General features: G+C 46.1%; 1 pseudogene; it reads right to left on the bottom strand.

Moving 5' to 3' along the window:
• Positions 1–5,191: 5,191 nt before the first annotated feature.
• On the bottom strand, positions 5,192–6,452 carry LOC100947125 (annotated as a pseudogene).
• Positions 6,453–11,391: the final 4,939 nt, after the last annotated feature.

Here is an 11,391-nt window from a genome sequence, read left to right as displayed (position 1 = left end):
GCACAGCTCAGCCCTGGGCCGTCTACACCATGGCCTGGGCTCCTCTCCTCCTCACACTTCTGGTCACTGCACAGGTCAGGGGGACCTTCTGGGCTGGGCATGGGGAAGGCGACTCTGCACCTTCGTGCTGCCTTTTCTCCTGAATATTTGGTCTCTCACCTGTTTTCAGGAGCCACTTCCCAGGCTATGGTAACTCAGGAAACTTCCCTGTCCACAAACCCTGGAGGGACGGTCACACTCACCTGTGGCTCCAGCACTGGAGCCGTGACCACTAGCAACTATGCCTGCTGGGTCCAACAGAAGCCCTACCAGTCACCCCGGGGTCTGATATTTGATAGCAGCAACCGGAACCCAGGGGTCCCTGCCCGCTTCTCAGGCTCCCTGCTTGGAGACAAGGCTACCCTCACCATCACAGGGGCCCAGTCTGAGGATGAGGCCGAGTATTACTGTGCCCTGTGGTACAGCAACCATTTCCACAGTGACAGATGCGGATAGGGAAATGAGACAAAAACACCCAGCCTCAGCCTCACCCTGTGCTCCTCAGCACTGCTCTGTCCTTGTATAGAAAGATGAACGTAAGTCCTAGCAAGTATGTCTAGTTGATACAGGACAGGTGGCACCCCAGGCAGCTCAGTGGTGTGGTGGCAGCAGGCAGAGGAACTAGCCGGCTAGAGGGTAAGCAGGGGACCCCACAAGAGGCTCCAGTAGCTGGAGGGGCCAAACAACTGCTGGGGAGACACCAGCACCTTAGTTTCCCTCCCCTTGCACTTGAGGTTGAATAGAGAACCCACATTTCTTAGGCCTGGTCAATTTCATGCAAATTTCCTAGGCTTGGTAAGGAAAGGGATTGTAGCCATTCACTTGCAACCCAGACAAACTATATGTAACTACAGAGGGCCTCATCCGACTATATATACCCCTGGACAAAGAGCCGGGACAGAGAGGGAAAGAGAGAGCTTTTCTCTTGAAAAACTTGAGTTTTTCTCTCTACCAGAACTTTGGTGTTTTTGTATGCTTTTCTGTAAATAAATCCTGTCTTACCACCGATCTGTGGTCCCCAGATTAATTCTTCAAATCACCGAGACCAAGAACCTACTGAAGATGAAATTCTGATATCATGGCTTCTGAGAGGGAGACGAATCCTTGGGAGCCAGAGAGTGAACTATGCTAGGCAGCCAGTAAGACTGACCTGAATAACTCCACCGCCCCATATGCATGCCTCCTGTAGGCCCCACCCTGGAGGTGGGCTATCCTCAGTGACTGCAAGGACTAGGGGCTGATTAGGAAAAGGTGTGACTAGGAGATGGCAGAAACACACAGACAGCTTTCTATGGGCTGCCCTTGAACAGGCTGGTAACAGGAGAAGTTTCTCTTAGCAAGAGACCTTCCAGAGACAGCAGCACAGAGCCAGGACCCAGAAAGGGGGGAGGGAAGGGCAGTTTCTTGGAAGAAGGGCTTTGTGAGTCTAGGAGATGTCACCCGGTAGCACAGCCAGGGACCTCTGTGTCAGAGAGCTAAGAGGGGCAGCACAGGCTGGGGTCACAGGGCTTTTCCTACAGAACTGAGCACCGCACCATGGGTTACACAAATCAAGCAGGCTCTACAAGACTGGAAATATGATCACTTGGTCTATATTTAAAGTATTTGGAGATCACTTGATTTTGATACCAGCAGGCTTAAGTTAATGGTCCCAGACTGCTGTGAAGAACTCTGCAGCATGGGGGCCAATATGCCAAGACCAACCTATCTCTATAATGACTGGATTCTGATAAGTAGAGCATTTAACACAGACATCGCTCCTGAGATTAGGACATGAAGACTGGCCTGCCTTGGGCCTTGGTTGCTTTCTCTTGGACTGCTTGCCATGGGGCAGGAGAGGAGGTGCATACTCAGTCCTAGGACAACTCTGTGGAGAAGCACTCATGAGGAGGAGCCAAGACTTGCCAACAGTCATGTGAATGAGCTTGTAAGACAATCCTCCCACCCCAGCCAAGCCTTCAGAAGTATGTTAATTGCTGACAGCCTGTCTGCAACTAACTAACAAGCCAGAGACACCCAGCTGGGCAACTCTGAATCCTAACTGACAGCCCAACTTAACCCTGAGTCTTGTCCTCTTGTCTTCCTCCTCAGACATCATGACCTTCACTACTCACTCCACTACCCTCTCCACCAACTCCCAGTCCCTGGGCTCTATCCAGCCGTCCACCTACTGTGTCTGGCCTGCCAGCAGCATGGTCAGTGTCTACCCAGGTGCCAAGGGCTCAAGTTCCCAGATCTCCACTTCCCGCTCCACCAGCTTCAAGGGCAGCTAGGCGTCTGGGAGATCTGGCCACAGGGATGGCCAGGGGTCTGGCAGGAACAAATGGCATCCAGATAGAGAAGGAGCATGCAAGACCTGAAGGAGCTGCCGGGCACAGTGGCTCACGCCTGTAATCCAGCACTTGGCAGGTGGACTGCCTGAGCTCACAGGTTCGAGACCAACCTGAGCCAGACCGAGACCTTTTCTCTACAAATACCTGGGCGTTGTGGTGGGAGCTTGTACTCCCAGCTACTCTTGAGGCTGAGGCAAGAGAATTGCTTGAGCACAAGAATTTGAGGTTGCTGTGAGCTATGACACCATAGCACTCTACTGAAGGCGACACAGTGAGACTGTTTCAAAAAAGAAAGAAAAAGAAATAGACACTGCTATCCTGATTTATTTGCTTATTAGAGACTGTTTTACAGTCTCTCTTATTTTTTCTTTTTTTGAGACTAAGCCTCACTCTGTCGCCCTGGGTAGAGTGCTGTGTAGTCATCACAGCTCACAGCAATCTCAAATTCCTGGGCTCAAGAGACTCCCCCTTGCCTCAGCCTCCCTCCTGAGTAGCTGAGACTACAGGCACCCCCTCACTCCACCTGCCTGGCTAGTTTTTCTATTTTTAGTAGGGATGGGGTCTCACTCTTGCTCAGGCTGGTGGCAAACTCCTGAGCTCAAGCAATCTATCCACCTCGGCCTCCCAGAGTGCTAGGTGTAAGCCACTGCACCCAGCCTGTTTTACATTCTCAGTAAATATTCTTCAAACATAGAGTTTTCAAAGCTATGTCAAATGGATACATCCCCAACATATCTACATATTCCCTTTGTGGTGAATATGTAGATAATTTTCCATTTTACATGCAAAAAATAAAGCCTCTTAACTTCCAATGACTAAAGATATTTATCACCCTCATCTATTTATTCATTTGGCAAATATTAGTTGAGGACGTAACTAAGACCAGTAAAGTCAGCATAAATAAGAGTGTCCTGGTTAACCGGGAAATAACTGATGCATGTGTGTTTTTTTCTATTGTTTTATTTTTTAATTTTAGACAGACTTACTGAAATACATTTTATATACAATAAAATAAAAGCTTTTTATGTGATCAGTTTTGTGCCCAGGAGTTCCCCAGAGACCACACTGCCAAACAAGCCAAATTTACAGCAGGGTCCTTTTATGGAAGAGCCGGCTCAGTGTCCCAACATGGGGTTTCTGAGAGCAACCCTGAGTACTTAAAGGGTCAGGTTTTTAAGGCTTGGTCTGCACCCTGGTTGGCACGCATTTGGGGTGGGGACAGCAAGTAAGCATTATACAGAGGCAGAATTTTGCAGTTAGTTAGCTATACGTCATACATCTTTGTTTTAATATTTTCCCATACATCTTAGTTCCAGTACTTTTCCTCCATACATCTTTGTCTCAATATTCTTTCCACCTGGTATTGTCTAAAGGTCAGTCAGTTTATTTCCCAGGCCCAAGAGTTAGTCGAGCAAGAGTTAGTGAGTACTTTCCCATCTATCTGGGGAGTGAAGCAGACTTACTCCATTTTCTTGAGGGCTTGCAGCCCAGGAATTTGTCAGGAGGTAACTGGTATTTTTCTACTTTAGCCTAGACCTAACAAGTCCCTCCTTTTCTCTCTTGGGGGCCAAATCATTGACCCAGTGGTGGGTACAAGGTTGGGTACTGGGTTATGTTGATTCTTAATTATCAGAAGTTTGACAGCACTCATTCACTTTTTAACATTCAAATTGCAAGGGCCTGCTGCCAGGAGGAGGAGGAGAAGAAGTGGTGTGGGTACATAGATTATGTTTTTTCCTGTTTTCCTAAAGTTTAAAGTTTAATTAAGATAAGCCTCATGAGGAGTTTCCTCAGTCTTCGGCCGTGTGTGGACCAGCCAGCTTCCAGTATGTGGCTGAAGCAGGGCATGTATTTTAAGAATATGAAACTATTTAACAGTTATTTACAAACATTTGTAAGTTCTGGATTTCAAGAATGAGGTTTATATAATGAGAACATTAGTATTTTTACTCATAAACTTAGTATAATTTTTAAGATAACACATAGTGGGTTCAAACCCAGCCCCAGCCAAACTGCAACAAAAAATAGCCTCAGCCTCCAAAGCAGCTGGGACCACAGGCATCCGCCACAATGCCTGGCTATTTTTTTGTTGTAGTTTGGCCAAGGCCAGGCCTAAACCCGCCACCCACAGTATATGGGGCAGGTGTCCCACTTACAGAGCCACAGGCGCAGCCCTAACATGTTAATTTTTCAATCAAAATTCTAGCTACTTAATTTTCAAAGACATCCGGATATTGAATTTGAGAGAATTTGTCATATTCTCAAATGAATTTCTCAAGTGACATATTCTCAAATGTCATATTCTCATATTTGTCAAATATTATGTCATATTTGTGATAAGAAATGTTATATTTCTTATAATATTAATATTTCTTTTTTTTCTTTTTTTAGGACTAACTTTGGACTCAGCCAGTTACAAAAAACACTTTCCTTTTTTTCCCTTTTTTTTTTTTAGGTGAATTAAAATTATTACTGACAATATGTTAGGAGAGACCAATGTCTTAGATGTTAGGACAGATCAATGCTTTATATTGTAGAAATATATATATAATCATAACTTACACAAAATTAATCACCATTTTATATTTGATGATGTTTTCTATATATTTTTAGTAGGTCAAATAAGCCTAATTTGTCCTTCTCAGGTTTTTAGTGGTGTTAATATTTCAAAAGGCCTAAATTTAGTGCTTTGACTTTGGAAGTTATGTCAAATATTAAAAGTTTAAAATATTTCTTTAAGTAAGATTACAAGTTAAAATATTTTTTTTCCAGTGACCTCTGAACTTTTTATTGGTATGAGGACATGCTGCTCTACTGCCTCAGTGTCTCAGAACTTTGGTGCCGTTGGTCTCAGACACCACTTTGCCGTCCACTATCCTGCAAGTGGTGGTCTTTTGGATGGTTTGCATGGAGTTGCTGCTGTCCAGGGCATCACCAAGGTTGAAGTCCTCCTTGTCTTCCGTAGGTGGCGATCTCAGCCTCTAGCTTGACCTTGATGTTCAGCAGTGTCTCATACTCCTGGGCCTGGCGCTGCCCCTCTGCCCAGGTCTGTGCCAGCTCTGACTCCAAATGCAGCAGGACCCCATTGACTTGCTCCATCTGCATGGCGTAGTGGGCCTCCACCTCCCTCAGGCTATCCTCCAACCTGGACTTCTGATTTCTCACGGAGTCTAGTTCGATTGCCAAGGATTATACGCATCAGCTCTGTGAGCATTGTCTTCGCAGCTCCGACCTCAGCAAACTGTGAGGTGACCACTGAGGTGCTCTCCTCAATCTGTTGGGACCAGGTCTTGGCCAGCTCTTCTTGGTTTTTCCAAGCCAGCTTGTCATACTGGGCCCACATGTCTGCCATGATCTTGCTCAGGTGCTGGGATTTGGGAGCATCTACCTCCACAGTCAACCCAGAGCTGGCAGACTGGGCTTGTAGGACTTTTACTCCCTCCTCGTGGTTCTTCCTCATGAAGAGCAGCTCCTCCTTGAGAGCCTCCATCTCTGACTCCAGCTGCAGTCGAGTGATATCAGAGACTATGGATGTCACTTTCCACTGACTGGCGCATGGCCAGTTCTGTCTCATACTTGACTCTAAAATCATCAGCAGCAAGACGGGCATTGTCAGTCTGCAGAACGATGAGGGCATTGTCCACAGAATTGGCAAAGATCTGAGCCCTCAGGTCCTTGATGGTCTTGAAGTAATGCGCCCAGTCTCTGACCTGGGGCCCCTTCTTCTCCAGGTGTTCCCGGATTTTGCTCTCCAGCCTCCGATTATTGGTCTCCAGGTTCCTCACTCTGCCCAGGTAGAAGGCCAGGCAATCGTTCAGTTCTTGCATGGTCTCCTTCTCGGTCTGGATGCCCCCTATTCCAGCCAGCCCCCCGGTCATCCCCGTGGCCAGGCCCCCGGACCCCCAGCCACCCCGGAAGCTGGTGGAGCAGGACATGGAGATCCGGGAGCCCGAGCCCCCGGCGCCTGCATAGACACTGGGCTGCACTGCTGGCGGGCCGGACACTGTAGCTGGGTGCCTGGACTGAGCCCAGGGACCCGTAATTGCTGGAGAAGGTGGTGGAACGAGTAGTAAAGGACATGAAGTCAGAAGAGAGGAGACAAGACTCGGGCAAGCTAACTACAAGTTAAAATATTTTAAAGACAGCAGCACCTATGGCTCAAGGAGTAGGGTGCCAGCCTCATATACCAGGGGTAGTGGGTTCAAGCCCAGCCCCAGCCAAAACTGAAAAAAATAAAATAAAATAAAGATAACACATATTTAACTGGCTTGGCGCCTGTGTCTCAGTGGCTAAGGCACCAGCCTATATGGTTGGGGGTTGCTGTGAGCTGTGATGCCACGGCACTCTACCCAGGGAGACAGCTTCAAGCTCTGTCTCAACAAAAACAAACAAAAAACACAGTTAACTGGCTCATATATAAATTTCTTCATAAATTTTCTTTTCTTTCTTTTTTTTTTTTTGAGACAGAGCCTCAAGCTGTCCCCCTGGGTAGAGTGCTGTGACATCACAGCTCGTAGAAACCTCCAGTTCCTGGGCTCAAGCGAGTCTCCTGCCTCAGCCTCCCAAGTAGCTGGGACCACAGGCACCTGCCATAACACCCGGCTATTTTTTGGTTGCAGCCGTCATTGTTGTTTGGCAGGCCCGGGCTGGATTCGAACCCGCCACCTTAGGTATATGTGGCTGGCGCCTTAGCTACTTGTGCCACAGGCACAGAGCCAATAAATATTCTTTTGTGAGTTTTAATTTTTCTTTCTGTTTAATTTCTTTCACTTTCAAAAACTCATTTTTTATAAAACAGGACCACAGTATACTATAAAGTTAATTATTTACTTGGCCAGACTGACAATTAGGAAGTTTAAAAGGCAAGAATCTCTTTTTTTGACAAAGCTGCAGTTTTGCAAACAATTTAAACAACTGAACTACTACATTTTACAAATGAGGAACAGTTTATGAATATAATGTTGATACAGGATTTTCTCCTGTAGAGCTAGACAGGGATCTTTCTCATTTTTAGGCTCAGGTAAACTTAGAAATTTGACTCTTTGTTTCCCTTTCAGAATTTATCTTTAGGCACAAGGGGCTGCACCCTGTAGACTATATTCTCTAGATAGGTTCACAGTTGACAAGGGGTGACAGTTTCATAATTTTTAAACATTTGGATTTTAATAACAGTCTCAAAACTAATTTTATTTTAAAGGAAACTATAGGCTCAGCTCCTGTGGCTCAAGCGGCTAAGGCGCCGGCCACATACACCTGAGCTGGAGGGTTCAAATCCAGCCTGGGCCTGCCAAACAAAAATGACGGCTGCAACCAAAAAGTAGACAGGCGATGTAGCGGGCACCTGTAGTCCCAGCTACTTGGGAGGTGGAGGCAGGAGAATCACTTGAACCTAGGAGTTGGAGGTTGCTGTGAGCTGTGATGCTACAGCACTCTACCCAGGGCGACAGCTTGAAACTCTCAAATAAATAAATAAATAAATAAATTTTTAAAAAATAAATAAAATAAAATAAACTATAGTTACTGGAACAATCAAAGGTTTTTGTTTTTAAATGCCTCAGTATAGTTTTCAGCAGGGTGGGTTTCTCTCTGTTTTCCTTTCTCTTCCCTCAGATAAACTATAGACAAGTTTCAGCTGGGATAAAAAAACTGAGATACAGACAGACAGGGGCCATTCACACAATTGTTTCACCCTGTGAAGGGTGGGGGTGCAAAAGCCCACCTATTGTTATTGTTTCAGGCAGTCTTTAAGCACTTACATGTACATAATTTCAACCTTCCTTTTTTAAAACCAACAGCTGGAGGGTTTAAAGCAGGGGTTCTCAACCCACAGGAACTGTATTAAAGGGTCGCAACATTAGGAATGTTGAGAACCACTGTTTCGAAGGGACAGTTCTTTGGCACAGGTTTAATGTTTAACACAATTGGGGTTTTAAAGTCTCACTGGTTTGGGGGCATACTTCTCATGTGGCCCAATTGGCAGCCTGGACCTTTTTTTTTCCTGAGAAGTGAGATGGCTAAAAATGTTCTTTAGAAACCTGATTTTATATTTATCACTCTTATTTGTAGAGAAACATGTCTCATTTTTGTTTGTTTGGGTTTTGTTTTGGGGGGTTTTTTGGCCAGGGCCAGGTTTGAACCTGCCACCTCCGGTATATGGGGCCAGCGCCCTACTTCTTGAGCCACAGGCATCACCTGAGAAAATATCTTTAAAATGTCTTAATAAACAACCCAGTGGGGTATTTCACTTAGAAGAGGAGGAACTTATTTTTAAAAGGACAAAAAAATCTGTGAAGCACAGAGAAGCACAAAAAATCACAATGACAACACCACAACACACTAACAAAAACTAAACTGACAACCAGAGAAATTAACTAGATTAACTAGAGGAGCTCAAACCAGGGACTTAAACCAGAGGGACCCAGACCAGGGATCCATACTAGAAGGACTTAAACCAGGGACCCAGACCAGAGGGACTAAAGGGCTGGAAGGACAGTACTAAAACTGTAGTTTCTAGCTGCAGAGAACAGGCCCAGAGCCAGGCTGGTGGGTTTTCACTAACTCGGTTCATCCATCAATGTCAGGGTGGCCAGGTTTTCCTGTGTGACTGCTTTCCAAACCTGTCAGCATAAGAGGGGATCAAAGAGACCTGTAGGGGGGCCAGCCCACACTAAAGGCTGGCAATAGAGCAGAAGCATAAACTATAATGATGAACAGAGCAGAAGCACAAACCATGATATGAACTGGACAAACAACATAGAATACAAATGAACAAAAGTATATGAATCTAAATTGGGCATTTGAGGCCGGGGCCTCCACTGGCATCCCAGTCTTTGGAGCCCCCTTGACAGGCCAAATCTCAGTTCCTGTATCTGACAGGCCCATAGCCCGGGAGTCTGAGGTTCCTGTCTTACAGGTTTACAGGACTAACCTCAGATGTAACACTTGAGGTTAGAAATCAAAGTCCCTTGTCACCTGCCCCCTGCACCCCAATTTCTCCGAGACCCGAGGCCAAAGCACCAATGTCTTGGCAGTCTTAGTGTCCCAAGGTCTTCAACAGGGCAGCAGTTCCCCACCAGAGTTTCTGGTGTTTCTAGCAACAGGTTGCGTTACTGACACAAGCCTCTGAGTGCCTCTGACAGGCAGATAGCCTGGTAATCCGGGGTTCCTGTCCAAAGCTCCTGTCCCTTTGGCCTTCCCTCAAAGGTCCCCACACAATTCACAACAAATATAATAGTTATATATTTCCAGAACAGTCCACAACAACAAATAAACACAACAAAAAATGAACACAATAGTTACACTAAATGTCTGGAGACACCAGCCAAAAATACATATTTAAATGGCTTACCTCCAGAGGTGGACTCACAGGTGAATTTAGGGGTGATCTTCAGCCCATCTCCTGAGGGCACTGGGTCCTCCAGGGGGCGCCTCCCCTCAGAGGGACCACAGCCTGTCTTGGAGGCTGGCTGAGGATCTGCAGTGCCAGGGTCTGAAGAATCTCCCTGGGGCCTCCAGATTTAGTGCCCAGGAGTTCCCCAGAGACCACACTGCCAAATAAGCCAAATTTACAGCAGGGTCCTTTTATTGAAGAGCCAACTGGTGACTGCCTCAGTGTCTCAACATGGGGTTTCTGAGAGCAGCCCCGAGTGCTTAAGGGGTCATGTTTTTAAGGCTTGGTCTGCATCCTGGTTGGCACGCAGGCTGTCCAGATGCATCTGGGTAGGGTAGCAGCAAGCATTGTACAGAAGCAGAATTTTGTAGTTAGTTAGCTATACGTCATACATCTTTGTTTTAATATTTTCCCATACATCTTAGTTCCAGTACTTTTCCTCCATACATCTTTGTCTCAATATTCTCTCCACCTGGTATGGTCTAAAGGTCAGTTTGTTTCCCAGGCCCAGGAGTTAGTCAAGCGAGAAGTTAGTGAGTACTTTCCCATCTATCTTGGGAGTGAAACAGACTTACTCCATTTTGTTGAGGGCCTGCAGCCCAGGAATTTGCCAGGATTTAACTGGTATTTTTCTACTTTAGCCTAGACCTAACAATCAGGACAGCAAATTTTAAAAAATGTACTTAGTGACTTGGTGCCTCTGCTCAGTGGCTAGGGTGTCAGCCATGTACACCAGAGCTGGCAGGTTTGAATCCAGACAGGGCCTGCCAAACAACAATGACACTACAACCAAAAAGTAGCTAGGTATTGTGGCAGGTGCCTATCGTCCCAGCTACTCAGGAGGCTGGGTCAAGAGAATCGCTTAGGCCCAAAAGTTTGAGGTTGCTGTGAGCTGTGATATCACAACACTCTACTGAGAGCAACATAATAAGACTGTCTCAAAAAAAAAAAGTACCTAATATAACCATGGCCATAATCAAGATATACAAGATTCTCTTACTAAAAATATGCCTTTATATTCTTTTACAGCAAATCAACTTATTTTTCCTTTTATTTTATTTTTTTTGAGACAGAGTCTCACTATGTTGCCATCAGTAGAATGCTATGGTGTCATTGCTCACAGCAACCTCCAGCTCTTGGGCTCAAGCGATTCTCTTCTCTCTTTCTCCCAAGTAGCTGGGACTACAGGCACTGCCACAACACCCGGCTATTTTTAGAAACGAGGTTTCAGTCTTGCTCACGCTGGTCTTTAACCTGTGAGCTCATGCAATCCACCCACTTCAGGAACGCCCCCAGAGTGCTAGGATTACAGGCCTGAGCCACTGCCCCTGGCCAGGAAGGATATTCTAATTGACGACATCACAAGTGCATTTTATTTTTCATTTTACTTGCCCCCTCACCAACTGTTGAATTGTTTTTCTTGAAAATGTTTTCTCCCTGGCTTGGTGCCTGTGGCTCAAGAGGCTAAGGTGCCAGTCACATACATCCAAGGTGGTGGGTTCGAATCCAGCCCAGGCCTGCCAAACAACAATGACGGCTGCAACCAAAAAATCGTCAGACATTGTGGCGGGTGTCTGTGGTCCCAGCTACTTGGGAGGCTGGGGCAGGAGACTCGCTTGAGCCCAGGAG

This window comes from Otolemur garnettii, unplaced genomic scaffold (assembly GCF_000181295.1).
Source record: "Otolemur garnettii isolate 467f Iridium unplaced genomic scaffold, OtoGar3 scaffold00301, whole genome shotgun sequence".
NCBI lineage: Eukaryota > Metazoa > Chordata > Mammalia > Primates > Galagidae > Otolemur > Otolemur garnettii.
The sequence above is the reverse complement of the archived record's forward strand: the minus strand, read 5'-3'. Positions and strand labels throughout refer to the sequence as shown.